We start from the raw sequence: 26698 nt of genomic DNA on the forward strand, positions 1-26698 counted from the left end.
AGATTAGCACCACAGTTTCTGAGCTGTGGAAAAGCTGAACGCCTGATGGGGTGAGTGGAAGGACTTCTGAAGCCAGGGAAATGACAAAGATACTTTCTAAACGACAGGGAACATTGCACGAGGTGAGAACTTTGGTCTTGGGGCACCTGTGGACTTGTTTGGGGAAGGAGAGAAAGGATCCTGTGATCTCCTGGCACTCCCCTTTCTCTGACCTCCCTCCTCCTCAGCACAGCTCGCTGAAATTCTCAGCTCAGAGCTCACAGCTGGGGGTCTGCCAGTGGCTGAGGCTGAGCTGCTAGCCCCTTAGCAGTAACTGCCAGCTTGGAGTTGCAGACCTAGCACCGTCCTCCCAGGGTCCCAGGTCTGCTGGCCGCCATACTGGCTCCTCAGGGTCACCCAGCCACTGACTGAATGGCCTGCCCAAACCCTCAGAGACCGATAATATGCTATACACCCACCAAAGCCCAGCAAACCCACCATACAAGCTATGCACACCAGGTGCTGGGCCTCCCAGGCCTGGAGAACACAGTGGAGGGCACCAAGGACTTCCTATGGGAAACCAATTGGTTACTGAACTACCACGGGCTACGTCCGATCAAAGGTTCTATTTGTATCCATACATGGTCCTTGGATGGAGAAACAGTCTCATAAAAAACCTCTGTGCCCAGATACATTTGGTCCTTGTGGAGCTCTTGTCCTCCCCAGGTCATATTAACTCCCCCTTCTTTCATATGATTCCCTGCACTCTGCCAAAAGTTTGGTTATGAATCTCAGTATCTGCTTTGTTACACTGCTAGGTAGATTCTTTCAGAGGCCCTCTGCAGTAGGCTCCTGTCCTGTTTTCTCCTACATTCAATGCCCATTCCATTTGTCTTTCTAAGTGAGGATTGATCATCTTACCCTGGCTCCTCTTTCTTGTTTATCTTCTTTAGGTGTATCGATTTCATTCTGTTTATCTTATCTTATAGGTCTATATGAGTGAGGGTATACCATGTGTGTCTTTCTATTTCTGGGATACCTCGCTCAGAATAATCTTTTCTAGATCCCACCATTAGCCTGCAAATTTCACAATTTCCTCGTTTTTAATTGCTGAGTATTATTCCATTGTGTAAAAATACCACAATTTCTGTATCCATTCCTCTGTTGATGGACATCTGGGTTGTTTTCAGCTTCTGGCTATTACAAATAAAGTTGCTACAAACATGAGTGAGCAAATGTTCTTGTTGTGTACTTGAACAACTTTTGGGTATATGCCTAGGAGTGGTATAGCTGGATCTTAAAGAAGCACTATTCCTAATTGTCTGAGAAAGCAGCAGATTGACTTCCAAAGTGGTTGTACCAGTTTACATTCCCACCAGCAATGGAGGAGGGTTTCCCTTTCTACACAACCTCTCCAGCATGTGTTGTCACTTGAGGTTTTGATTTTAGCCATTTTGATGGATGTAAGGTGAAATCTCTGGGTCGTTTTGATTTGCATCTCCCTCATGGCTAGGGACGTTGAACATCTCCTTATGTGTTTCTCTGCCATTCTATATTCCTCTACAGAGAACTCTGTTTATCTCTGTACCCCATTTTTTTTTAACTGGATTGCTTGATTTGTTGCTTTTTAACGTTAGTTCTTTATATATTCTGGATAGCAGCCCTCCGTCAGACATAGGGTTGCAGTATCATAGTTTTGATTAAGGTTTTTCAACTTATTTGATAATATGCTCTCTATATTGGTAATGCTTGATTTTTTATTCTGATCAAGTTTAATTTAAAATAAATTTTAGATTAAATGTATTAAATTCTAATTGTATAGATAAGTGCAATTGCAATAAAGTTTGAGTTTCATTCTTTACAGAAATAGAAAGAAATCTTAAAATTCATATAGAAGCATTGGTGGTACCCACTAGTATCTGAGAAGCAAAGGGACATGGGTATCTGAAAGTAATGAGCCATCCTCTCTCTTTAGTAAGACCCAGGCTCATAAATAAACAAAACATTAATAAAATTCATATGGAAGCATGAAAATTCTAGATAACTAAAGAATGAACAAAAGGAATATTGCTGGAGATATCACCGTACATGACTTCAAGATATATTACAGAAACAATTACATAAACAGCATGCTACACTCACAAAAAATAAATTATAGACATTTTTAAATTACAGATCAAGTGCGAGTCCATTTTTCTACAGCTAAATATTTATTTTTTTAAAAAGAAGCCAAAATACAAATTGACAAAATGATGGCAACCAGAGCCACTGGTGTTGGAAATTTTGAATATGTACGTGCTGGTAAATGAAAATTACTTAGAATTACAAAAATGTTAAACGGAAAAGACAGAAAATGCTTATGATATGTGTGGGTTGTAAAACATATTGCTGAAATAAGTATGTAAGGTGGGTATGCTGATTCATACATATAGTCCCAGATCTCAGAAGGCCTATACAAGATGGTTATATGCTCTAGGTTAGCTTGGGCTCATAGTATGTTCTAAGTTTGATAGAAGTCTGTCTCAAAGTCCCCAAGAATATCAAATATGAATGAATGAGTGATTAAATAAATAAAAATGAATATTGAGGTGAAGCATTACTCCTCATTATAGAAAATAGAACTAGTAATAATAACATCATAGCAGCCTTAAGAAGAAACAGCAACTATGAAGCTTTGAACAAATAAATATATTTTAGAATACCTCCTTTGTATGTATGTAATTTTACACTTTCCCGAAGACTCAGTCAAATTAAAGAACTAACAAGATTGATGGACGTGTTCAGCTTTTATAAAAAGTGTAAAGTTGGCTGAATATTTGCTATTGCCCATAATAGATTATTGCTAACATACATTCAATCTGTCAGTATTTTGAGCTTCTAATCACGTAACACTGTGGATTAAAAAATAGGGTTGTCATAAATCTGAGCGGTTTGTTTCAGGCAGTGCCTGGTGGCATTGCTGAGGGTGATAACACACAGGCTGTAGTGAGGTGATGATGCAGTTGCAAGCAACGCTGCCAGAACCACTTGTGTTCACTCTTTATGAGTGTTTTATTGTTCTATTCTCAGACTTTAATCTTTTTTACTCTTGTCAGATACTTCATGATTCCATTTCCAGTTACAGAAATCCATATGGAATTCTGAACCACTAGTGAAGAAAGTGTGACTTAGTGGATCAATCATATGGCTTAGAACCAACTTCAAATCACTATGCTTCTATCTAGATTATTAATTTTAACTGACCTGTGAAAGACATTTATTCTATATAGGGTCAAAACTGAAGTGTCTCAGTGAACATTAATTTGAAGCAAGCAAAATTTTATGTACTACTGTAGCAAAGAAGAAATTTAGAGCCTTGTACAGTGATTTGTGTACATCTACCTGATGAAATTTATTTAAAAAATATCTTTTAGATTAGTAAAATATTTATTATGCATGTAACTTTAAAGAGAAAACATTAAACACTGGGAGTCAAAATATTGCACCAATAGTAAATCTGCAAGCAATGCATTCGCTGTGTTAACAAAATATTGATATTGTTTCCATTGTAGATGACCTAATTTTAGTTTATTGATTCTAGAAAACTAAATAGTCTTATTATTGAATTTTCCATTAACTATAAATACATATGGGTCTGTGTGTGCATAATAATAGTTAAGTAATAAAGGAAGGTACTTTAGGAAAATTACAAACCAGAGCAATTATTTTGGGATTTCTCAATATCATTGCTAATGGCATCTCAAATTAATTTGTTTTAAAAGAAAAGAAATTTCATCTAATCATAGGTAATCCTAAAAATCCACATGTGATATATATGGAGACTAATATAATATTCTTTAATCTCAATCATTTTATCACCTCTTATGGAGAACTAAACAAGCACATCATAGAGCTTTATTCCAGAAGAAGATTTTGCATAATGTTGTAAAATTATACAAGAAGATCTTGTACAATGTTTGTTCATGGTAACAGTCCTCACAAACTTAAGGCATGTAATACATACATATCAACACTTTCTCCTTGTGCGTGATTGCCCTGTAGTATCAAGATGGAGAGGAAAAGACTATGAGAAGTCTTTCTTGTATATCTTTTCACACATGATGCATGACGGAAAGTGTTGACAAATTATCCATTCTTATAATCAAGACTTTCCCTAAAGCAAGGATGAAATAAAGTTTGAAAATTTAAGAAATTAATATTATATAGTTATTTTTAAGCGATAATATCAAGTTAGAATGAGAAAGCTAAGGGAGTAAAAATATACTCTTTGATTTATGTTGTTTAAATATAAATATGTTTAAATTACTTTATTTCTGCTTTCTAATCTCCCCATATATCTTTTGAGATATGAAAAATTGCATTTCATTAACTACCTTTTAATTACTTTCTGATACCCCAAAGAAGCATGATGCTTTAAAAATATTTGCTTACTATCAGCTTCTAGACTTAGATCATTAAGTAATGTGTCATAACATCTCAGTATTATTCTTCCTTGCCCCTGGTATATTACATTAAGATATTTTTAAAATATGCATCTAATTACTTTCATGCTGTCTAACCCTTCTGGAACTAATGAGAAGAGAACAAGTTAGAATATCAGTGGAAGAGATCCAATATGTAACACAATTTCAAAAATGTCTGTTTCTGGTTAAGCCTGAGATGTGAGTATCAGGTGGCAGTCTCTGTTGCCTGCCAGAGAACTCTATTCAGGACATCAGATGTGCCTCTCCTCCTATTAATGAACTTGAGGAGTATACAATAACTTTGAAATCACACAATGTTTTCTCCTGTTTTGCTTCTGTCTCTCTTAAATTTTTGAAGCAAAACCGTCACATTTTTTTTTTCAATAAAAATGCTTTGCAGACAGAAAATACACTAGGATAAAATCATTTGAGGTTGTTTTTTGTTTTTTTTTGTTTTTTTTTTTGTAGGATAGAATCAAAATTTCATACAGACACATGTGAGAAAGCAGCTAAGTATGCATTTTTTTATTACCTATTTTTTTTTTTATTTTTATCAGTTACATTTTATTAACTCTGTATCCCAGCCATGTCCCCATCCCTCATTCCCTCCCAGTCCCTCCCTCCCTCCCTCATCTCCATCGTGCCCCTTTCCAAGTCCACGGAGCAGTCCTGTTAGGCCATGGAGGAGGGCTTTGCAGCCAGTCCTGAAGATACCTGATAAAACAGGATCAGATGAATGGGGAGGAGGTCCCCCCTAAGTATGCATTTTAAACTAATCTTGGGGTTTTGATATCCATGAAATTAGTTTTGAATATAAAAAAGCATCAGCTGTAGGAGTTCCCTGGTAGAATTTTTGGGGTCACTCAGGTATACTATCATATCATCTTCAAATAGTGATACTTTGACTTCTTCCTTTCCAATTTCGATCTCCTTGATCTCCTTTAATTGTTTTATTTCTCTAGCAAGGACTTCAAGAACTATGTTGAAGAGATAATAAGAGAGTGGGCAGCCTTGCCTCTCCCTGATTTAAGTTTCTCTCTTTTTAGTTTGATATTGTGTATAGGCTTGCTGTATATTGCCTTTACTATGTTTAGGTGTGTGCCTTGTATCCCTGATCTTTTCAAGACTTTAAACATGAATGGATGCTGTCAAATGGACAGGAGCGCCACAAAAAGAGCAACAGAACCAAAAAATCTGGGCACAGAGGACTTTTCTGAGACTGATACTCCAACCAAGGACCATTCATGGAGATAACCTATAACCCCTGCACAGATGTAGCCCATGGCAGCTCAGTCTCCAAGTGGGTTCCATAATAATGGGAACAGGGACTGTCTCTGACATGAATATTTGGCCTGCTCTTTGATCACTTCTACCTGATGGGGGAGGGGGGTGCAGCATTACCAGGCCACAGAGGAAGACAATGCATCCAGTCCTGATGAGAGCTGATAGACTAGGATCAGAAGGAAGAGGAGGAGGACCTCCCATATCAGCAGACTTGGGGAGGGACATGGATGGAGAATGGGGAGGGAGGGTGGGATTAGGAGGGCATGAGGGAGGAAGCTACAGGGGGGATACAAAGTGAATAAACTATAATTAATTAAAAAAAAGAAAAGAAAAACATTGTTTTTATTGCTAGATACTGACAGTAACAATTAGTACATTAACTGATGTCAAGAAGAAATAAAAAATTCTGAAACAGCATTCTGAGCCCTGCACTTTCCAAACTATCTAGCATACAAATCATGTGTAATAGAGCTCCGGAATATCATGCAAACATATGAAGTGAGAAATTAACAGACCAGTCAGAAAATAATGTTTTGTGAAGATAATTGTTACATTACCAGTGCTGTTGTCACAAGGCAGAATCTGTCTCTAAGCATTCTGTATGCTTAGAATTCATTTCATTGCAATTGTTGGACTGGATCGAGGTCTCTATTGCCTTCATTTCTGCCTCTCAGATAGAGGTTGCTTTATGTCCTAATGGCTGTGATTATTGCCTTTGCCCCTTGTTTCAGATATCCCAATAGTGTGTTTACGTTTGAGATCTCTTTTCTATCTTCTATCTCTCTGCCTGACTCTGGACCCCCCTTTTTCAGTGGGTCCAGTTAATAATATCCTTCTTATTTAATGAACATATGATTAGTACCTTAATTATTTCTGCATAACCTCTTATTAGGAGCCTTTACAGTAGTTGGATAGACAAGGATAAGGACTTTGGAAGGAATGAAAATGTTTAAAACTCCCTCTTCTACTGACTTGTAACTCTTTATGAATTTCATGAAACATAGTTTGATCCTATCACTGGCCCCTACTCAAATTCATCTGAAATGTATACCCAACTGCCATCTACCCCTCAATTTTGGGTTCTCTCTCTCTCTCCCGCATATTACAATTTATTTGCTGAAGTACTCTTGACTTTGGAGTCAGCCCTGGAGCATGGTGTACCTAGCAGGTACTATACCATTAGAAAAAAAAAAAATGACTTTTCTCCTTGCAGCACTTTTAAATGAAAGTAGCTTGTCAGCTAAGTTTAGGACCTTGTAACTACCTTTTCCTTGAGATAAAAATTTACTTTGATAGATTTTTTCCAAACTGTTCTCTAGTTAATGATCTTTTCTAGCATTAATAGATCATTTTGTTTTTTTTTTCAATTCGACAAATATTTATTGTGAAAATACTCTTAAATAGTACACAGTAATAGTTTGATAAAGTATTATGACTCTTATTTATACAGTATTTGCAACAACAGCTTGTGCAGATACTAGAAAAATGAAGAGGTGATATGGGAAAAACCCACAGAAAGCAATATTGGATTCTGAGTTTTATGAGAACAAACAATTCATGAATGAATTTCCAAAATCTGGGAGGAAGCATAACCATGGTATCTAAATATAGAAAAATACAGACTAGTGGGTATGAGCTACAGGGGATTATCACTACTTGGATATCCAGAATTATGAAGAATAAAATGCATGTTTAATTTTTTCACCAAATGTATGTAAATGCCCTACACTTTTTTGGGGGGGGATTTTTAGACTTTATTTTTTGAAAAGTACCATTGATGGTATTTACCTTTTCTTGATTTTACTACATGTAATTTGTGCTCATTCTATTTAGTTTGTTCCATTTACTCAGTTTATTTTTCTTTATTTTCATTAAAGAAATCTTAAAACACTGGATTATGATGATTTTTTTTAACAAAGCATTTTGTGTCATGGCTTTTCTCTAAAGAGCATTAATTTACTTTTTGCAAATGAGATAATATAATGCTTTCATTTTCTTGATATAATATTTTATCTTTTCTAATTTACTTACAATTTCTTCAATGTCATGGATTTATTTGCTAAGTATTTATTAATTTTTAGACTGTGACTAATTTTGAGACATTTTGGTAATTACTTTTTATTCTTACATTAGATCATATTATATATATATATATATATATTATTAGTTATTGTTAATTTTATGGCATCACATAGGGCTCCTTTCTGAATATTCTATGTATATGGATTTGTTGGTTGGTATAAGTATTAGACCCCTGAAGTAAATTGTTATTGGTATTTTTGGCTTCTGAACTGTACTGTTCTGCTTCCCAATATTCCAGTAGCAAATAAGATATGAATATTTATCAAACTAAAACTTTTGATTTGTCTATCTTAATTTATATTTTGTCAGGTTCTGCTCCACATAATTTGAAAATCTCTGTTGAGTTAATTGAATTCTCAGTTATCTTTCTTTGGTTTGTTCATTGAGAATCACCCTTTTCCAGTACATTCTTTTACTTGTACATTTTCTATGTACTGTTGTATTATAGTAATCAAGGGTTTTTAATGTATGCAATTTGAATGTGTATATTCCTACATATTGTAAGCATAAATTTAGATTTCTGCATCAAACCACTGCAGATATATATTTATTTGTAGGTTTGTTAATATACCCTATATATTCTCACACCTTCTAAGTTCCTATTATTTTTCCCTGTGTGCGCTCTTAGAAAAATATCCTGGGGAATCATATCTTGAAGTTCAAGCTTTAGGAAAATTCTATCATAAAAATTTATCTATTAGTAAAGGAGACACCAAAACATATTCTTTTACTTATATTTTAATCTTAATTCACAATTTAAAATTTGTAAAACTTAGATATGCAAGTTTGTAAATACCATTGAAAGTAAATATTTTTATAGTCACTTCTTTGATGTTCATTTATATTTTCCCAGCTCTTCTGCTTATTGTGATTTTTTTCAGCTCAATAATCTTGGTTTAGGAACCAGAAAAAATATACTTCATTTTCCATTATATTGGTGTTCCCTTTTGGCTCTCTGCTATGCTTGGATGATCTCACTAAAGGGTTAATGACTAAAAGCCTCAGGTGGACTGAGAAATCCAGACAAGAAAGTTTACTTAATTGACAAAACCTGTGAGCTCTCAGAACCGGGGATACTTCTCATAGGAGTAACATAAGGACTTCTGCTGTCCTCTACCACTTGACTGCCGGCGGTCTGCAGATGGAATCTTCATTTCTCCTGTGTTAAAACCCCAAGACTCATGTTTTACATGCACTTAGTCTTTACTCACATAGATAGATGAGTGTGTTTCAGGTGAAGAATAATCCAGTTTTTGTAGAGGGTGGGCTCAGCTTCGTTTCATCTCCAAGTCACCTTCACTATCTCCACTTCAGCACACAGTAGTTTTAATGGCATGGGTCTTTTTCCAGGCCTTTCTCCTTTTCCAGAAACTCATAGTACACACAGGCAAATTTCGTAAGACTTTGCAAATGTCAACATAATGAACTTTGCTTCTCTGAGTTTCTGTTTTACTTAGTTAGCAAGGACTGAACCAGAACATTTAGACCTTATAGTTACTGATAACCTTCCTGCCCAGACCTTGTCTGTGAATCTCTAACAGACTTTTGGGAAGTATGTGTGACAGAGATCTGTGATCAAGGATCTGTGGGGGTGCTTGTTAGGGAAATATACTAGTCTGGTCGGTATAAGAGCCCAACATTGCAAACTACTCAAACTAGGAAAGAGTTAATCAAGTCAGTAATGTCAACCCTAAGGACAAAGGACCACATTCCACCAAGCATGGCTGCCCCTAGGTGGGTAGGCTCACCTTAAGCCAAAGAAAAGAGGTTGATGGAGTAATAATATCTTTACTAAGATAACACAGTTTGCCTTCCTAAATTTCTGTCACTTCAGGAAGTCCCTATGAGCTGTCAGGAGGATAGATCTGCATTGACTCAGAAAGGAGTAACTTTTACTTCTTATCCATTTTTTTTTCAGTTGCTGTAGAATCAAAGAATGGCTTTTCTAGTAAGGTACATTAGGTTTCCTTACTTTTTCTGTTTCTGTTTCCACGATGTCACTGCCTGGCACCATGTAGCTGACCTCTGTGTTGGCTTAACTCAGATGGCATGGCTTTTCCCCTTCAATTCATCATTTTCCTCTTTTGGGAAGCTGCTATTTAAAGCTTGCTTGCCCTCGTTTTTTTTTCTTTTAAACTCTAATAAAAATGTCTTTAAGCTTTCAAAGAAGCTTAGAAGAGTCTATTTAATGAGATTGCTGATATAATGTTCTTGTGGAATGTACACAATTTTCCCTTATTCATTCAAATTCTTATTTCTCTACCCCACTACTATCTAGTTTCAATCTGAACATTGCATTATGATATTTATTCTAAGCATCACATGTCTCAAATTTATGTAAACATGCCACCATTTGTTCCCTGTATTGTCAGTAAAACAACCAGCCAATGCTGAGCAATAGATAGAATAGGGTGAGGCATGCTGGACTGGAGAGGAGGCAAAAGAAAGGAGTTGGAGAGGAGAGATCAGCAGTAGAGGACTTTGGAACCACAAAGAGAGATGAACTGGATCTAAGATATGATTAAAAGCAAGTATGATGTGGGAAATCTGAACAGGAAGAAACTAGGTGGGCTTGGATATTTATGATGGAGTAACAAGCCAGGCATTGTGCTCTAGGTTAATTGAATACATCCTAGTCTCTATGTGGTGATTTGGGTATACAGCTAGTTTAGGAATAACCACTGTTTAACTAAAAGATAAATCAATAACAAATATTAATAGCCCACAACATGAGACTGTGAAAAACAAGGTGAAGTGGAGGAAGCTCTGATTTCACAGGTATCACTAGGTCTACAGGAAAAGAATGCCAAGTCCTATAGCAGAAGTTGATTAAAAGCACCTCTATCTCTTCCTCATCATTGACTGTGAGATCCTGTACATCTACACAGACCTATAAACAGACCTATAATCCCTCTCAGTTGCTACAGTCTGAGGACACTGTTCCACCCAAAACAGAAAAGAAAAAAAAAATCATTTGAGATGATGACATCTGCCCCAAAGCCTTCAGGAGCCCTATCAAATGTACTTGCTCTTCTGGTCAGGTGGTTGCTCTCCACATTCATGAGACTGCTGAGCAGTTTGTTCCCCAATAAACCTTTTTTTCTACCCAAAGAGTGGATCTGTTCACTGATTTAACTGCATCCTCTTTACAGTGACCTCAAGGAGCAATCTGCCTCAGTGTCCTCTACTAAATGATGACCTTATAAAGATGAAGTGGTAGTTTCTTCTAATTTGCCGGATCTTTCATGTTTTTTTTTATTTTCATATTCAGCTTCCATGACTAGTTTTCACGTATTCAAATGACATTTATTAGAATATCGTACTTAATTATATTTTCTCTGAATTTCTGTGCTGTTTCATCTGGGTGTCTCATTTTTTTTAATATTATTTACCCTCCTAATTATTATGCCTTACATTTTCCATTATTTGATGCTAAAATATATTCATTTAGTTAAGGAATTTTGGAGTGATTCTACTTAGGAAGTGTACAAATGGAACAATGGAATTATTGCATCCTTATTTTTCCGGATTGTATAAGAGGTAAGCTGGTCACGTTAAATTCTAGATGTAGATAAGGTTATTGACAGAGTTAGAAAAAAAAATATAGAAACAAATGTCAGGAAATAGACATCAAGAGTCTGGTCTGAACAGATGAGACTTTGTTTATTAGAGCACACGGAGAAGTGCAGCCTTTCTCCTGAGGCAATGGAACACCTACAGAGAGAGAGGAGAATAGTTGGGATATATACAAAGGCTTGGGAATGAGGAATTAATGCTTGTATAGGTATAGTGGCTTATATGCTAGCCTATGGTCTCTACTTTCTAGAATAATTTGTTCAAACAAGGGAGACTATGTTAGGAAACAGGTTATGTCAGCCAACTGTTCTTTCAGTGTGGTGGCTGACTGATAATGGTAGAGGAAGGACAGCTGTCCTCTCATAGGACCATTGTGTTCTTATTGTTTTATTTTATATTTTGCAACCGGGGCATGCTAACAATTGATATATTATACTCCTGGGGATATTCAATACAGTACTGCTTATCAAAGGTTAATGTCAAATCCTTGTACATTCCTATTCTCTGCTGTTTGAGGATAAAAGTTTTTTCATTTTAATTTTTCATCACTTTTTGTATTTATAGGGTACATGCATATGTTTGGGAGGCAAGTAATTTATTCTCCATTTTAATCTGAAAAATAAAATTTCAAATCCTAAAAATAATTAGACAGCCATTTCTATTAAGACCTTATGGCCCCAATTGTATATTATTCTTCAAATTTTCAGTATCTTACCTTATAATCGCAGAGTTTTATTTTATGTTTTTAATGTTAGTCTATTTTCTATGATGCATTTATATTTCTAACTAAAATATGTTTTCATATATGATATATATGTACACACATGTGCATGCCTGTGTGTGTATTTGTGTGTGAGTGTGTGCGTATCCTCAAACTCAATTCATTTTAACAGGTTATGTAAATCATATTTTAAATGGCATATATATGGAATAATGCATTTTCTTTATATGATTTAAAAGTTTCCTATTGGACCATACTTTTACTTCTTTCCCTTGTTTTTTGCCTTATTGCCCTATTTATACCTGGTCTGCATCAAGGTATGGATTTAATGGATTTTCTATATTTGTTAGTCTTGAACTGGAGGCATTTTGTCTACAGCACTCATAAGATAACTAATAAATTTGTTCTCTTTAAATTCACATCATGTTCATTCTCAGATTAAGACCAGAACAAGAATGTGAAACAAACATTTATGATGATTTTATGATCACCATTTTTATCTGCTTCACTCCCAGTTTGGTGCTCATCCATTTATCCTCAAAAGTATTCTGCATTGGCTTTTAGCTACTTTCTACTCTCCGTTCAAGGTATCTAAATTATTGTTGAATGCATTACATGTCTCAGACTCTCTGTCTTTGTCTCTATATGTCTGTCTGTCTGTCTGTCTGTCTGTCTTTCTCTCTCTCTCTCTCTCTCTCTCTCTCTCTTTCTCTCTCTACTATGCAATTATGGAATGCCAAGGAGCAACTGAGTCCATAATATGCCAAGCTTTCCCAGTGAAGAAGAAGTCAGCCAGAAACTCTACATTTACTGACAGCACCTGAGGTATGCATACCTCTTGGTATATATTCCTCTAAAAGACACGTGTTGAATATGTATGTAACTCTTACTATGTTTCAAGACCGTTTGTATTTGCTTTTAGTCTAAACTTCCATGTTTACCAAACCAAAGAATAGTAAAAAGTACAAAGTATTTAGACTTCCTTAAAAGGAAAATAGGATTTGAGCACAGAGTAAGACCCTGTCAAACATCAAACAGAACTCATAGAGGCCAGACCTTGAATACGTGAATGTCCAGTTCATCCACTTTTTCCATCTTTTAATTTTTCTGCATCTTATGTACTGATACATATTTGAGGGTAGACAATAAGTAATTAAATGGCATCTGTATTTCTGGATATTGTGTCAACTGTAGTTTTCTTTGGGATAAAAGAATAGGCTGATAATCATTTTTTAAAAAGAAGATGATATGATAGTATACATGAGCAACCCCAAAAATTCAACCAGAAAACTCCTTCAGCTGATAAACACCTTCAGCAAAGTGGCTGGATACAAAATTAACTCAAAAAAAATCAGAAGTCGGGGCTGGAGAGATGGCTCAGTGCTCTTCCAAAGGACCTGGGTTCAATTCCCAGCACCCACATGGCAGCTCACAACTGTCTATAACACAAATTCCAAGGGATCTGACACCTTCACACTAATCCACATAAAATAAAAATTAAATAAATTATTTAAAAAAAAAAAAGATCAGAAGTCCTACTGTATACCAAAGACCAAAGGACAGAGAAAGAAATCAGGGAAACAACACCCTTCCCAATAGCCACTAATAACATAAAGTACCTTGGTGTGACTCTAACCAAGTAAGTCAAAGACCTGTTTGAAAAAAAAATGAAAATCTCCAAAGAAAGAAATTGAAGATGATATCAAAAGATGGAAAGATTTCCTGTGCTCATGGATCAGTAGGATTAACATAGTGAAAATGGCCATCCTGCCAAAAGCAATCCACAGATTCAATGCAATTCCCATCAAAATACCAATAAAATTATTTACAAAACTCTAAGTAAGGATTGATCATCTTACCCCAGGTCCACTTTCTTATTTGTCTTCTTTAGGTGTATAGACTTTATTATGTTTATCATATCTTGTAGGTCTATATAAGCGAGTATATACCATGTTTGTTTTTCTCCTTCTGGGATACTTCACTCAGAATGATCTTTTCTAGATCCTACCATTTGCATTTTACAGGAAAAAAAAAAAAGTAGAGAAGAGAGCAGCAGCAACAGAAACAACAACACAAAGGTCCTCCCCAATTCTTGGACTTGGAAAGGGGCAGGGAGGAAATGAGGAAGGGAGGGTGGGATTGGGAAGGAATAAGGGAGCGGGATACAGCTCGGATACAGAGGTAATAAAATGTAACTAATAATAATAATAATAAAATGGTATTATTCCAAAAATTATTTATTTTTTAATTAAATACAGTTTATTCACTTTGTATCCCAGCTGTAGGTCCTACCTAGTCCCCTCTCAATCCTATTCTGACTCTCTCATCTCCTCCAATTCCCCTCCCCAAGTCCACTAATAGGGGAGACCCTCCTCCCCTTCCCTATGACCCTAGCCTATTAGGTTTCATTAGGACTGGCTGCATTGTCTTCCTCTGTGGCCTGGTAAGGCTGCTCCCCCCTTAGGGAGAGGTGATCAAAGAGCCAGCCACTGAGTTCATGTCAGAGACAGTCCCTGTTCCCATTCCTAGGGAACCCTCTCTCTCTTCCAGGCAGATTACACAATTTACAGGTTGCCTGCCCTAGGGTTTTTCTTTTAAACTCTTAAAAAAAAATTGTCCTTGAGCTTCCTTTTAGGTCCTTGATACATTTTTAATGAGAAACACATGTAGGTACTTCTCTCTCTCTCTTTTTAATTAATGTGAGCATTTTTTATGCTGAACTGGTCAGATTTTCCATCTCTTTTTTCTAAATAAATTGGTTATTTGGTAATTTCACTCTTTCCTGTTATTCCAAGTAGTAATACTCACAAACTCAAATAATGGAAACTCCCTCTGTGTGTGGTTAAGAACACCTTAGATTAGTTGGATCTTTAACCTCCCATCAGCTTCAGTGACCTTCTAATAACGTAGAACTCTATGGCCAGCATGAACACATTCAGAACTTTAGGACACAGGCTTAATTCACACACAGAAGTTTTTCTTTCCTTGTTCTAATTCTGGCCAGATATTATGGTATAAAAAAAAAAAAAACCCTCTTTAAAAACAAAATCAATGACTTTTGTTCCTTTGGTAACACGGGTAACTCCTCTGGAGCTCACCAAAATGTTGGTAGCACAGTCTGTTCTATGTTAAATTGTTATATACAATAAAGACTTGTTGAAATTAACAACAACAAACCCCCAATTCATTAGAATGTTAATACATTTGGAAATAATGATTGTCCATATATTCCATTAACATAAAATCATAAAGAAGATTGTTCCAGAATCCAGTACCCTGGTGTGGTAATAGAAACATTGCAGTAACAAGAAAGACAAACGGAGAAAACATTACTCAAGACAGAAGGTGGGGATTAGAATTATGATGTTACAAGTCAAGTAAAACTCAAGGTTTTCATTAAGCAGTCAGACATTAGTAGGACTAAAATAAAACATTTGCCACAGATTTTAGAGCAAGGATATTTTTTTTGACATTTTGACTTTCAACAGTATGTGGAATTTAGAGAAAATAAATTTCTGTTATTTAAATTTCCAGCTTGTGTTACTTTACTAGAGAAGTCTTTAAATATTAATGATCCATTAATGAGTTTATTAAAGCTTACTTCAGAGAAAGAGACATAGATTCTTTGAATATATTTCTTTAGCTTTTTATGTCAAAAATCAAGTGCCTGTAGGTGTGTGAATAGATTCTGTTGATCAACCAGTCTGTTTCTTTGCCAATATTATGCAGTTTTAGTTACTATTGCTCTTAGTACTGCTTGCAGTCAGGGATGGAGCAATCACAGATTGCTTTTGACAAGATGACCATTTTTACTATGTTAATCCTACAGATCCCTGAGCATGGGAGATCTTTCCATCTTCTGATCTCTTCTTCAATTTCTTTTTTCAGAGACTTGAAGTTCTTGTCATATAGGTCTTTCACTTGCTTGGTTAGATTTACACCAAGATACATTATATTATGTATGACTGTTGTGAAGCGTGTTGTGCAGGGATAATGATAGAGCAGAGATTGAGGAAATGTCAAGCAATTTCTAGCACAATCTGAGACCCACACCAGAAAAGAGGGCCAACTCTTACTTTATTATTGACACTCTCCAATGCTTGCATATGGAAGCTATCCTCTGAGAGACTCCACCCAGCAATAGATTGGATCAAAACAGATGCTGAGACTCACAGCAAACATGAGGAGAAGGAAGGGGGCCTTTAGGAAGAGTGGAAAGAAGGACAGAAGGACCTGGAGGGAACAGGAACTCCACAAGACCAACAGAGACAACGAACTGGGCCCCAAGGGGGCTTGTGGAGACTGAAGCACCAACCAAGGACCATGCATGGACTGGACCTAGGCTCCCTACACGTATGTACCCAATGGGCAGCTTGTCTTCTTGTGGGTTTCCTAGTAAGGGAAGTAGGGGCTGTCTCTAAAAAGGACTCAGCTGCATGCTTCCCAATCACTTCCCCTGGTGAGGCTGCTTTCCAGACCACCAAGGAAGAGGGTGTGCTCAGACCTGATATGACTTGATGTGATAAAGTGGGCTGGCAGGGAGAGGGGCTTCCGTTTTCTGATTAATAATTACCTATTTGTTAATTTGAAGTAATCATATTTCCATTAAAATTAATTAAAGACTTCAATGTCTTCCCTGAGGGTTGTTGCTCATGTTTTTTATCTTCTTTTGTAAAATTTTCTGTCTCATGTTTACTGTTTAATTATGATTTGATGTGTTTATTTTTAAGTTATATATCCAAAAGGTATTTCTATTATTTGGCCATAAAAAACAACCCATTCACCTAATAGCCAAATTATTTTGTTGTTGTTGTTTTTAAATGAAAATTCAGCAAAAACATAACAAAACTGACCATTCCTTTTCCCATTCACTTATCTGTAACATTTTTTTTAATTTTATCAATTACAGTAAGTGACCTGATTCACTACAATTTTTTGTTTTTTAAATAAATTTATTCATTTACTCATTTTACATCTCGATCACAGCTCACTCCCTTCTCTCAGTCTCACTCTCCCACCCTCTTTCCCCTTTCTTCCCTCACCTTCTCCTCAAAGAAGGGGACCTCCCCTTACATACCCAGCCCAGCCCATCAAGTAGCATCAGGCTTTAGTATACACTCTTCTACTAGGGGAAAGTGGTTCAAAAGCAGGCAACCAAGACCATGCCAGATACAACCCACTCTCCCCTTGTTGCTATGGGACCCATGTGAGGATCAAGATGCCCATGAGTTACATATGTGTCATGGGCCTAGGTCCAGGCCATGTATGCTCTTTGTTTGGTGTTTCAGTCTTTGTGAACCCCTGTGGTCTTAGGCTGGTTGACACTGTGGAGCTCTTGAGGGGTCTTTGTCTGCTCTAGGACTTTCTATCCTTCTCCACATTCCTCAAGACTACCCTAGGATCGCCTAATGTTTGTGGGTCTCAGCATCTGTTTTGTTCACCTGCTGGGTGGATCCTTTCAGAGGACAGTAATTCTAGGCTCCTGTCTGCAAGCACAAAAGAGTATCATTAATAATGTCAGGGGTTGGCCTTTTCATATGGGGTAGGTCTCAGGTTGGACCAGCCATTGGTTTGTCATTCCCTCTCTTCCCCATCTTTCTCACTGCACATCCTGTAGACAGGGTAAATTTTGGGTGGGTTGGTGGTCACATCCCTTCACTAGTGGTCCTATCTGGCTAGGAAGCCCCTTCAGTCTCCATGTCCCCTGCATATAGGAGTGTCAGCTAGAGTAACTCCTATATCCTCCCAGGAGCCTCTATCATAGGTCTCCAGCTTGTCTCAGAGATATACTCCTCACTCAGTTTCCCTTTTCTCTCCCTGCTTCTTGACACCCCCCCACCTCATCACCACTCTTCTTACCTCCCCACATCCTTTTGCAAACAGTTCCTTCTAATCATCCATTTTTGACATGCATTTTTTTTAGAACTTATTTGACCTGCATTTTATTTCTACTTCAGAGGGCGATTTAAGTATCCTTTCTACGTTGGGTCTGTAGATTGTAGTGTGGTTATCCTGTATTATATGGCTAATATCTATTTCAGTGTGAATATAGTTTTTTAAGCCAGGAAAGGAGCACAGAAAGTATGACATCTCCATCACTTTCACCAACAAGAGATAGTTTAATCATGAAATTCTATTTTTCTTACCTCATATTTCCTAGATCTAATCTGCTTCTCTTTCTCTTTGTCGTAAGTTCAAACCAGCACCCCACAGAGGTGTGTACAATTTTCATTCAAAATGATTCTGTGGCTTTCAACCTGCCATATACTTCCCACACTGCACAACTTATAATCATTGTTCCACTAAAAAACATATGTTTTTATCTCAAGTTCTCCAATTTAAAATGTTTTTAAAATTTTTAATCTTTCTGAAGACAAATACATATCTCTATAAAGTATTTTCCAAATTCTCTATATAAATGTTAGTCTAACTTGCAACATACATTTTTATCTTTAATTTATTCTAATCATTTGCAACTTATTTCTGTCTTCTGTTGTGCATGATTTATTTTATACTATTATCTCTCCGATTGAACCATAATTACCTACTTGTTAATTTGGAGTAGTCATATTTCCATTCAAATTAATTACAGAAGACTTCTCTGTCTTCCCTGAGGGTAGCTCATCTCTCTTACTCTCTTTTAAAAAAATATATCTAGTGTTTACTGTTTACTTAATTATAATTTGATAAATTTATTTTTAAGCTATCTATTCTAAATGTATTCAATTCACTAAAGTACAAATTCTTTTAAAGTATGTAGATTTTTAATTTCTGAAATGCCTATTATAAACACATAATGCTTACTATTAAATTATGGGTCCCAAATATTCATGTTTTTCTTTTATTTTTTAATTTAAAAGATTTTACACTTTAACATCTTTTATGTGTGTGTGTTTGAAATTATATGAACATGAATACGATGCCTGCAAAGACAGGATGATAAAATCACATTTCTAGGAGCTAAAGTTATAGGTAATTGTGAGCTGTCCATTGTGGGTATGGTTAGCTCAACCCAGGATCTCCAAGAACATCAAAATCTTGTAACTACTGAATAATAATTTCACGCATTTCTTACAAAACACCTATTTTTGTGTTTTTGTGTGTGAACACATTGTGAAGTTGCAGGTGAATATAATTTAATTTAGAAAGATAATTTACATGATTGTTGCACTGAGCACTAGTAATAAAACTGTCTAGACAAACAAAAAAAACCTTGCTTCTTTAGGTGTACAGGTTTCACTATGTTTATTCTATATTATATGTCTAATATCCACTTATAAATGACTAAATACTATGTGTATCTTTCTCCTTCTGGGATACCTCACTCAGAATGATCTTTTCTAGTTCCCATCACTTGCCTGCAAGTTTCATGATTTCCTTATTCTTAATTGCTGAGTAGTATTCCATTGTGTAAATGTATCACAATTTCTCTATCCATTCCTCAGTTGAGAGACATATGGGTTGTTTCCAGGTTCTAGATATTATGAATAAAACTGCTAAGAACATGGTTGAGCAAATATCCTTGTATACTTGAGCATATTTTAGATATACGCCTAGGAGTGGTATGATCTTGAGGAAGCACTATTCCTAATTGTCTGAGAAAGCACCAGATTAATTTCCAAAGTGGTAGTACAAGTTTACATTCCCACCATCAAAAAAAGAGGGCTCCGATTTCTCCACATCCTCTCCAGCATGTGTTGTCACTTGAGTTTTTGATCTTAGCCATTCTGATGGTTGTAAGGTGAAATATTAGGGTTGTTTTGATTTGCATTTCCCTGATGACTAAAGACATTGAACATTTCTTTAAGTCTTTTTGTGCCATTCCATATTCCTCTATTGAGAATTCTCTGTTTAGCTCTATACCCCAATTTTTAATTGGATTACCTGATTTGTTTCTTTTTAACTTCTTTAGTTCTTTATATATTCTGGATATTAACCCTCTGTCAGATATAAGGTTGGTGAAGATCCTTTCCCAGTCTGTAAGCTGTCCTTTTGTTCTTATGACAGTGTCCTTTACTTTACAGAAACCTTTCAGGTTCCTGAGGTCCCATTATTGATTGTTGATCTGAGGTGCTAAGCAAGAAGGAGGACCTGGGTAAGATGATCAATCCTCATTCAGAAAGGCAAATGGATAGACATTGGAAGAAGGAGAAAACAGGGAATAGGATAGGAGACTACCACAGAGGGTCTCTGAAAGACTCTAAACAGCAAGGTATGAAAGCAGATGCTGAGACTCATAACCAAACTTTGGGCAGAGTGCAGGGAATCTTATAAAAGAAGCAGGAGATAGCAAGACCTGGAGGGGACAGGAGCTCCACAAGGAGAGCAACAGAACAAAAAAATGTGGGCCCAGTGGTCTTTTCTGAGACTGATATTCCAACCTAGAACCATTCATGGATATAACCTAGATCCTCTACATAGATGTAGCTCATGGCAGCTCAGTGTCCATATAGGTTCCCTAGTAATAGGAACAGGGCCTGTCTCTCACATGAACTCAGTGGCTGGCTCTTGATCTCCTACCCCTGAGAGAGAAGCAGTCTTACCAGGCCACAAAGGAAGAAAATGCAGCCAGTCCTGATGAGAATTGATAGACTAGGATTAGAGGGAAGGGGAGGAGGACCTCCACTATCAGTGGACTTGGGGAGGGGCATAGAGGAGAGGAGCAAGGCAGGATGAGATTGAAAGGGGACTAGGGAGGGTGCTACAGCTTGTATACAAGGTAAATAAACTGTAATTAATAAAACAATAAATAAACATAAAAAGTAATAATAGTAAGAAGAATTGATTCCTCCTTTCCCAGCTGCTATCAAATGTCAAAGCTTCTTAACTAAGGGTGACACATTCCCCAAACATGCTCATGCTGTCATTTATGTGGCTATAGCAAGTCTTGTGCATACTATCACAATGGCTGTGAATTTAAAAATATCCAGAAAACACATTTTTTTTCTTCAATTCATCAATCAATTTTGGCTCTTCTAAATATTTCTATTTCTCCTCTCATGAAGATCTCTGAGTTTTAAGAATAGGAGTGTGGTTAAATATGTTTCTCTGTTTTTGTTTTTCTTCCCCTAAAACTCATATATTCTAAACTGTTTTCCAATGTGTGAATATTGGTAAATGTTATGTCCCTTTAAGAGATAAACCCTAGTGTAGATGTTTGATTCAGTAGAGAAATCAATATGAGACCCTAAATATTTCTCACCAAAAGTTTATACTGAGAAGGTCTGGCCACCTAAATCAAATGAGCAAGTAATACATCATGAAAATAAGTGGGAGTCTGCAAATTTCATGATTTCCTTGTTTTTAATAGCTGAATAGTATTCCATTAGGCAACTGTGCTATAATTTCTGTATCCATTCTTCATTGAGGAGAATCTAGGCTGTTTCCAGATTCTGGTTATTACAAACAAAAGCTGCTATGAACATATTTGAGCCAATGTCCTTGTTCCATAGTGAAGCAACTTTTGGGTATATTCCCAGGAGTGGTATAGCTTGGTATTGAGGTAGCACTATTCCCATTTTTTTCTGAGAAAGCCTCAGATTGATTTTCAAAGTGTTTGTACTAGTTTGTACTCCACCAGCAATGGAGGAGGGTTCCCCTTTCTCCACATCCTTTCCAGCATGTGTTGTAGATGGAATTAGGAAAGATCATCCTGTGTGAGGAAGCCCAGAGCCAGAAAGACAGTCATGATATATGACTTATATAGTCACTTAAAAGTGAATATTAGCCATATAATATAGGATAAACATCCTAAAATCGAAGATTTAAATAAGCTAATCAACAAGGAAAATCTTAGGGAGGATGCTTAATTCTCATTCACAAGGCAATTAGAATAGACACTTGAAGCTGTGCAAGAGGGGGAACAGGACAGGAGCCTGCCACAGATGTCCTTTGAAGACTCCACCTAGCAGGGAATTGAAGCAGATGCTGAGACCCACAGCCAAACTTTGGGCATACAACAGGGAGTCTTAAAGAAGATGGTGGGAATAGAAAGATACGGAAGGAACAGGAGTTCCACAAGCAGACCAACAGAGCCAATAAATATAGGCACAGGGTTGATTGCAGTGACTGATACACCAATATGCATGGAGTAGACTCAGAAACCCTGCTCAGATGTAGCCATGGGCAGCTCAGTCATCATATGAGTCTCCAAGTAAAGAGTATCAGGGGCTGACTCTGTCATGAACTCAGTTGCCTTCTCTCTGATCACTTTCCCCAGGCAGGGTGGCCTTGCTAGGCCACAAAGAAAGAGCTCTCAGGAAATCCTGATGAGCCTTGATTTTAAGAACTTCACTGTGTTTAATTAGAAAAAAATAAAAATGATTCCAGAAGTCAAAGGACACTAGGAAGGAATGCAAAATATAAAAAACACTGCTTGTATTTCTAATGAAACAGTTTCACTAATGCGGGTCTCTGTCTAAGTTATTTTAAAAATACCAGGCCACAGAGGAAGACTGTGAAAGACAGTCCTGATGAGACCTGATAGGCTAGGGTCAGATGGAAGGAGAGGAGGACCTCCCCTATCAGTGGACTTGGGGAGGGGCATGGGAGGAGATGAGGGAAGGATTGGGAGGGGATTAGGGTGGGGCTTACAGCTGGGATTAAAAAAGTAAATAAATTGTAATAAATAAAAATTATAATTAAAAAGGAAAGTGCTTAAATGAGTATGGTCAATGTATATTATTAATGTATCTCACCCAGGTATAGTATTAGTACCACATAATTATGCATATTATATTTTTATCCACAGTCAGTGAAACTGGAAAAAAAAACAAAATCAGACAACCTGAAATAGCAACTTAAAATCTTCAACACAGAAAATAAGCATAATAATTAATAAGTTAATAAAGCAAATTTACATAACCATTTTCATTGACAGCCATGTATCTTACTATTTTAGTAATAATTAACACTGAGGCAATGAGAAGCGAGAATGTTCTTTGCCATTAGAGGTCATATGTATTTTTATTTTCTTTAGCTTAATATATACATATATATGTAAATATATATTTTTATGTATGAAAGTATATAAATATATATATGTACAATGATAACTACACATAGAATATGCACATATAGAGTTAATACTAATCCTGATGGGTCTCATTTCTCTGTCAGCTTAGAAAACAACCATCACCATCACCACAACAGCAACATCAGTCCAATAGTGTCCCAGTCAGCATTTCTATTGCTGTGAAGAGACACCATGTCCGTGACAAGTCTTACAAAAGAAAGCATTTAATTGAGGCTTGCTTACAGGTTCAGATGTTTAGCCCATTGTCATCATGGTGGAAAACATGGCAGCATGTAAACAGATATGAAGCTGGAAGAATAGTTGAGATTTCTCCATCTGGATCAGCAAGAATCAGAAAGAGGAAACAGTGGACTTGGAAACCTCAAAGCTCACCATTAGTGACACACTTTCTTTGCTAAGGACACAACCCACTCCAACAAGATCCTACTTCCTAATTACTCTCAAGCAGCACCACTTCCTAATGACTAAGCATTGAAATATTTGAGCATACGAAAGCACTGTAAGTAGTAACAATTTATCCAAACATGTGTCTTTTCTAAGCCGTGTAAAAAGAACAGAAGTGAAAAGAAGCAACAGTCTTATTCAGGTTAACTTACTTCCTGGAGCTTTAGAAATGCAAGAAGAGTTTTGCCTAGCTGTCACATCAGCTTCCCTGTTACTTTTCAGATGTGTGGGAATGATTTATATCCAATTAAGCTGATGGTCTTTTCAGTGATGCCCAATTACCTTAGATTTTCATGGTAGAATCATCACAAAAAGATTCACTTTCACAAGAAAAGGATTATTGAAAATAAAAATAAATTATTTCTTACTTTTTAAAATCTTCTCTAAACCAGGAAGGTTTGGCCATAACTTGTTCTTCACCTGCCATCATGTGAGAATGCATGACAGATTCCTTTAGTATACTCATTCCACAACTGCTAGAGTGGAATCTAAAATATAGTGACTCTATATAGCAATGAAAGAAGCTAGTGATTGGTCTTGAAATAGAAAAAGTGAAAATGAGTTCACTGATAAGTGTTACATGTTATAAGAGAAAAATGAAATAAAAAATATTTCAATGTTATGGAAAAGTTTGATAGAAAAAGTAAACAATCTGGAATATAAATCTTCAAATTAAGGCAATTATGAAAAAGAAAAATTATTGTTATAAAAACATTTTGTTTAAAATATTCTTATAACAATCTTGTATATTTTATATCCTCAATAATAAAACTTACCACATTCTTTTATTCTCTGGATTATCTATCTCTACAAAACCACTATTTACAGATACAAATGGAATTTTAACACTTACAGTTTAAGTGTGAAATAAGATTATTTTGTCTTTCACCAGACTGTAAGACTGACAGCAAATTCCTCAACTCATTCAACTTCATAGTTTTCTGTTGAACGTACAGAAACAGTTCTGACCATAAAGAAGTGATAAGAGAATCAATGAAACTTTGGCAGAAAATGACTAAAATATTAAAATTGTAGCTGGAACTAGAAAAATATACTATGCCAAACTGTAGTGTAGGGCTCTATTTTAAGAGATAAAATGTAGAGTCAACTTCTTAGTTGTGTGTGGGTATGTGTACATGTGTGCATGTTTGTGTGTGTGCACATGATATCTTTTAGTATTTAATTGATATTTCACTCCAAATTTACTTCCTGAAGTCCTACTTCCTAATCACAAGAAAGTGATCATACTTGGGAAAAGGGTTGTTGGAGATAAATTTACTTCATATAATACCATAATAAAGAATGATAGAAAACGCTGCATCTATTGTGTATACATATGTATACACACATATAAACACACTGTACACACATTCATGCACATGTCTATGGTGTCATGTGATGAATGGAGTCACACGACAACTCTATACATAAAAAAATGACAGAGAAATGCAAAAGCAGATCAATAGAGCCCCACCTCCCAAATTGTGGTTCATATTTATTCTCTTAAGAAAAGGCATCTTTTAAGGTCTCATAAGGACTGTCTGCATTATCTTCCTCTGTGGCCTGGTAAGGCTGTCCCACCCCACAGGAGGAGGTGATCAAAGAGCCAGCCACTGAGTTCCTGTCAGAGACAACCCCTGCTCCCCTTACTAGGGAATCACACTAGGAAACTGAGATGCCATAGGCTACATCTGTGCAGAGGGTCTATATCCTTTCCATGCATGGTCCTTGGTTGGAGATGGAAAGGAAGGAGGACCTCCGTAATCAATGGACTGGGGAAGGGGCATCAATGGAGGGATGGTGGGATTGGGAAGGAATGATGGAAGGTACTAAAACTGGGCTACAAAGTGAATAAATTGTAAAAATAAAAAATAAAAATAAATTAAAAAAATTAAAAATGTTATATTCAATAGAACAAAAAAGAAGAAAAAAAGGAAGAAAAAAGAAAGAAAGAAAGAAAGAAAGAAAGGAAGGAAGGAAGGAAGGAAGGAAGGAAGAAAGGAAGGAAGGAAGGAAAGAAGAAGGAAGGAAAGAAGGAAGGAAGGAAGGAAGGAAGGAAGGAAGGAAGGAAGGAAGGAAGGAAGGAAGAAAACGCATCTTAGACAGGCGTGGTAGCATGAACCTTTAATCGCCGCACTAAGGAAGTTAGAAGCAGGCAGAGAGCTGTGAGTTTGAGGCCAGCCTGTTCTACAAAGTGAGTCCAGGACAGCCAAGTATCTACACAGAGATACTCTCTCTTGAAAAACAACCAACCAAACAATCCTCCCAAACAGCAAAAAATAAAATAAAATAAAATAAAATAAAATAAAATAAAATAAAATAAAATAAAATAAAATAAAATAAAATAAAAATCATGGATAGTTTCATATTTTGGCACTTGTGAAGAAAGCCATCATTATTGTTTTTTAACATGTGTGTATTTACATGTTTGAAATAATCAAATACTAAAAATGTGATCAATTAAAAATAAAATGAAGAAGACAGGGAACTGGACAGGAGCCTATCACAGAGAGCCTCTGAAAGACTCTACTGATCTAGATATTGAAGCAGAGGCTGAAACTTCTAGCCAAACTTTGGGCAGAGTGAATGGAATTTTATGAAAGAATGGGGAGATAGAAAGACCTGGAGGTCACAGGAGCTCCAATGGGAGACCGACAGAGCCAAAAATATGAGCCCGAGGGGTTCCTGCTGAGACTGATACCTCAACCAAGGACCATGCATGGAGAGGACCTAAAACGCCTGCTCAGAAGTAGCCCATAGACTCAGTCTCCAAGTGGGAATTCCCAATAAAGGGAACAGGGTCTGTTCTGACATGAACTCAGTGACTGGCTCTTTGATAAAGTCTCTCAGTGGGTGCAACCTTGCCAGGTCACAGAGGAAGACAATGCAGCCAGTCCTGATGAGATCTGATAGGCTAGGTTCAGATAGAAGGGGAGGAGGACCTCCCCTATCAGTGGACTAAGGCATAGGAGGAGAAGAAGGAGGGAGGGTGGGATTGGGAGGTTACAAGAAAGGGGGCCACAGCGGGGATACAAAGTGAATAAATTGTAATAAACAATAAATAAAAAAATTAAAAAGGTATATACTGAACTGTGCTAGCTTTAGAAAACAAAA

Source organism: Meriones unguiculatus, chromosome 11 (genome assembly GCF_030254825.1).
Source record: "Meriones unguiculatus strain TT.TT164.6M chromosome 11, Bangor_MerUng_6.1, whole genome shotgun sequence".
In the NCBI taxonomy this organism is placed as follows: Eukaryota; Metazoa; Chordata; class Mammalia; order Rodentia; family Muridae; genus Meriones; species Meriones unguiculatus.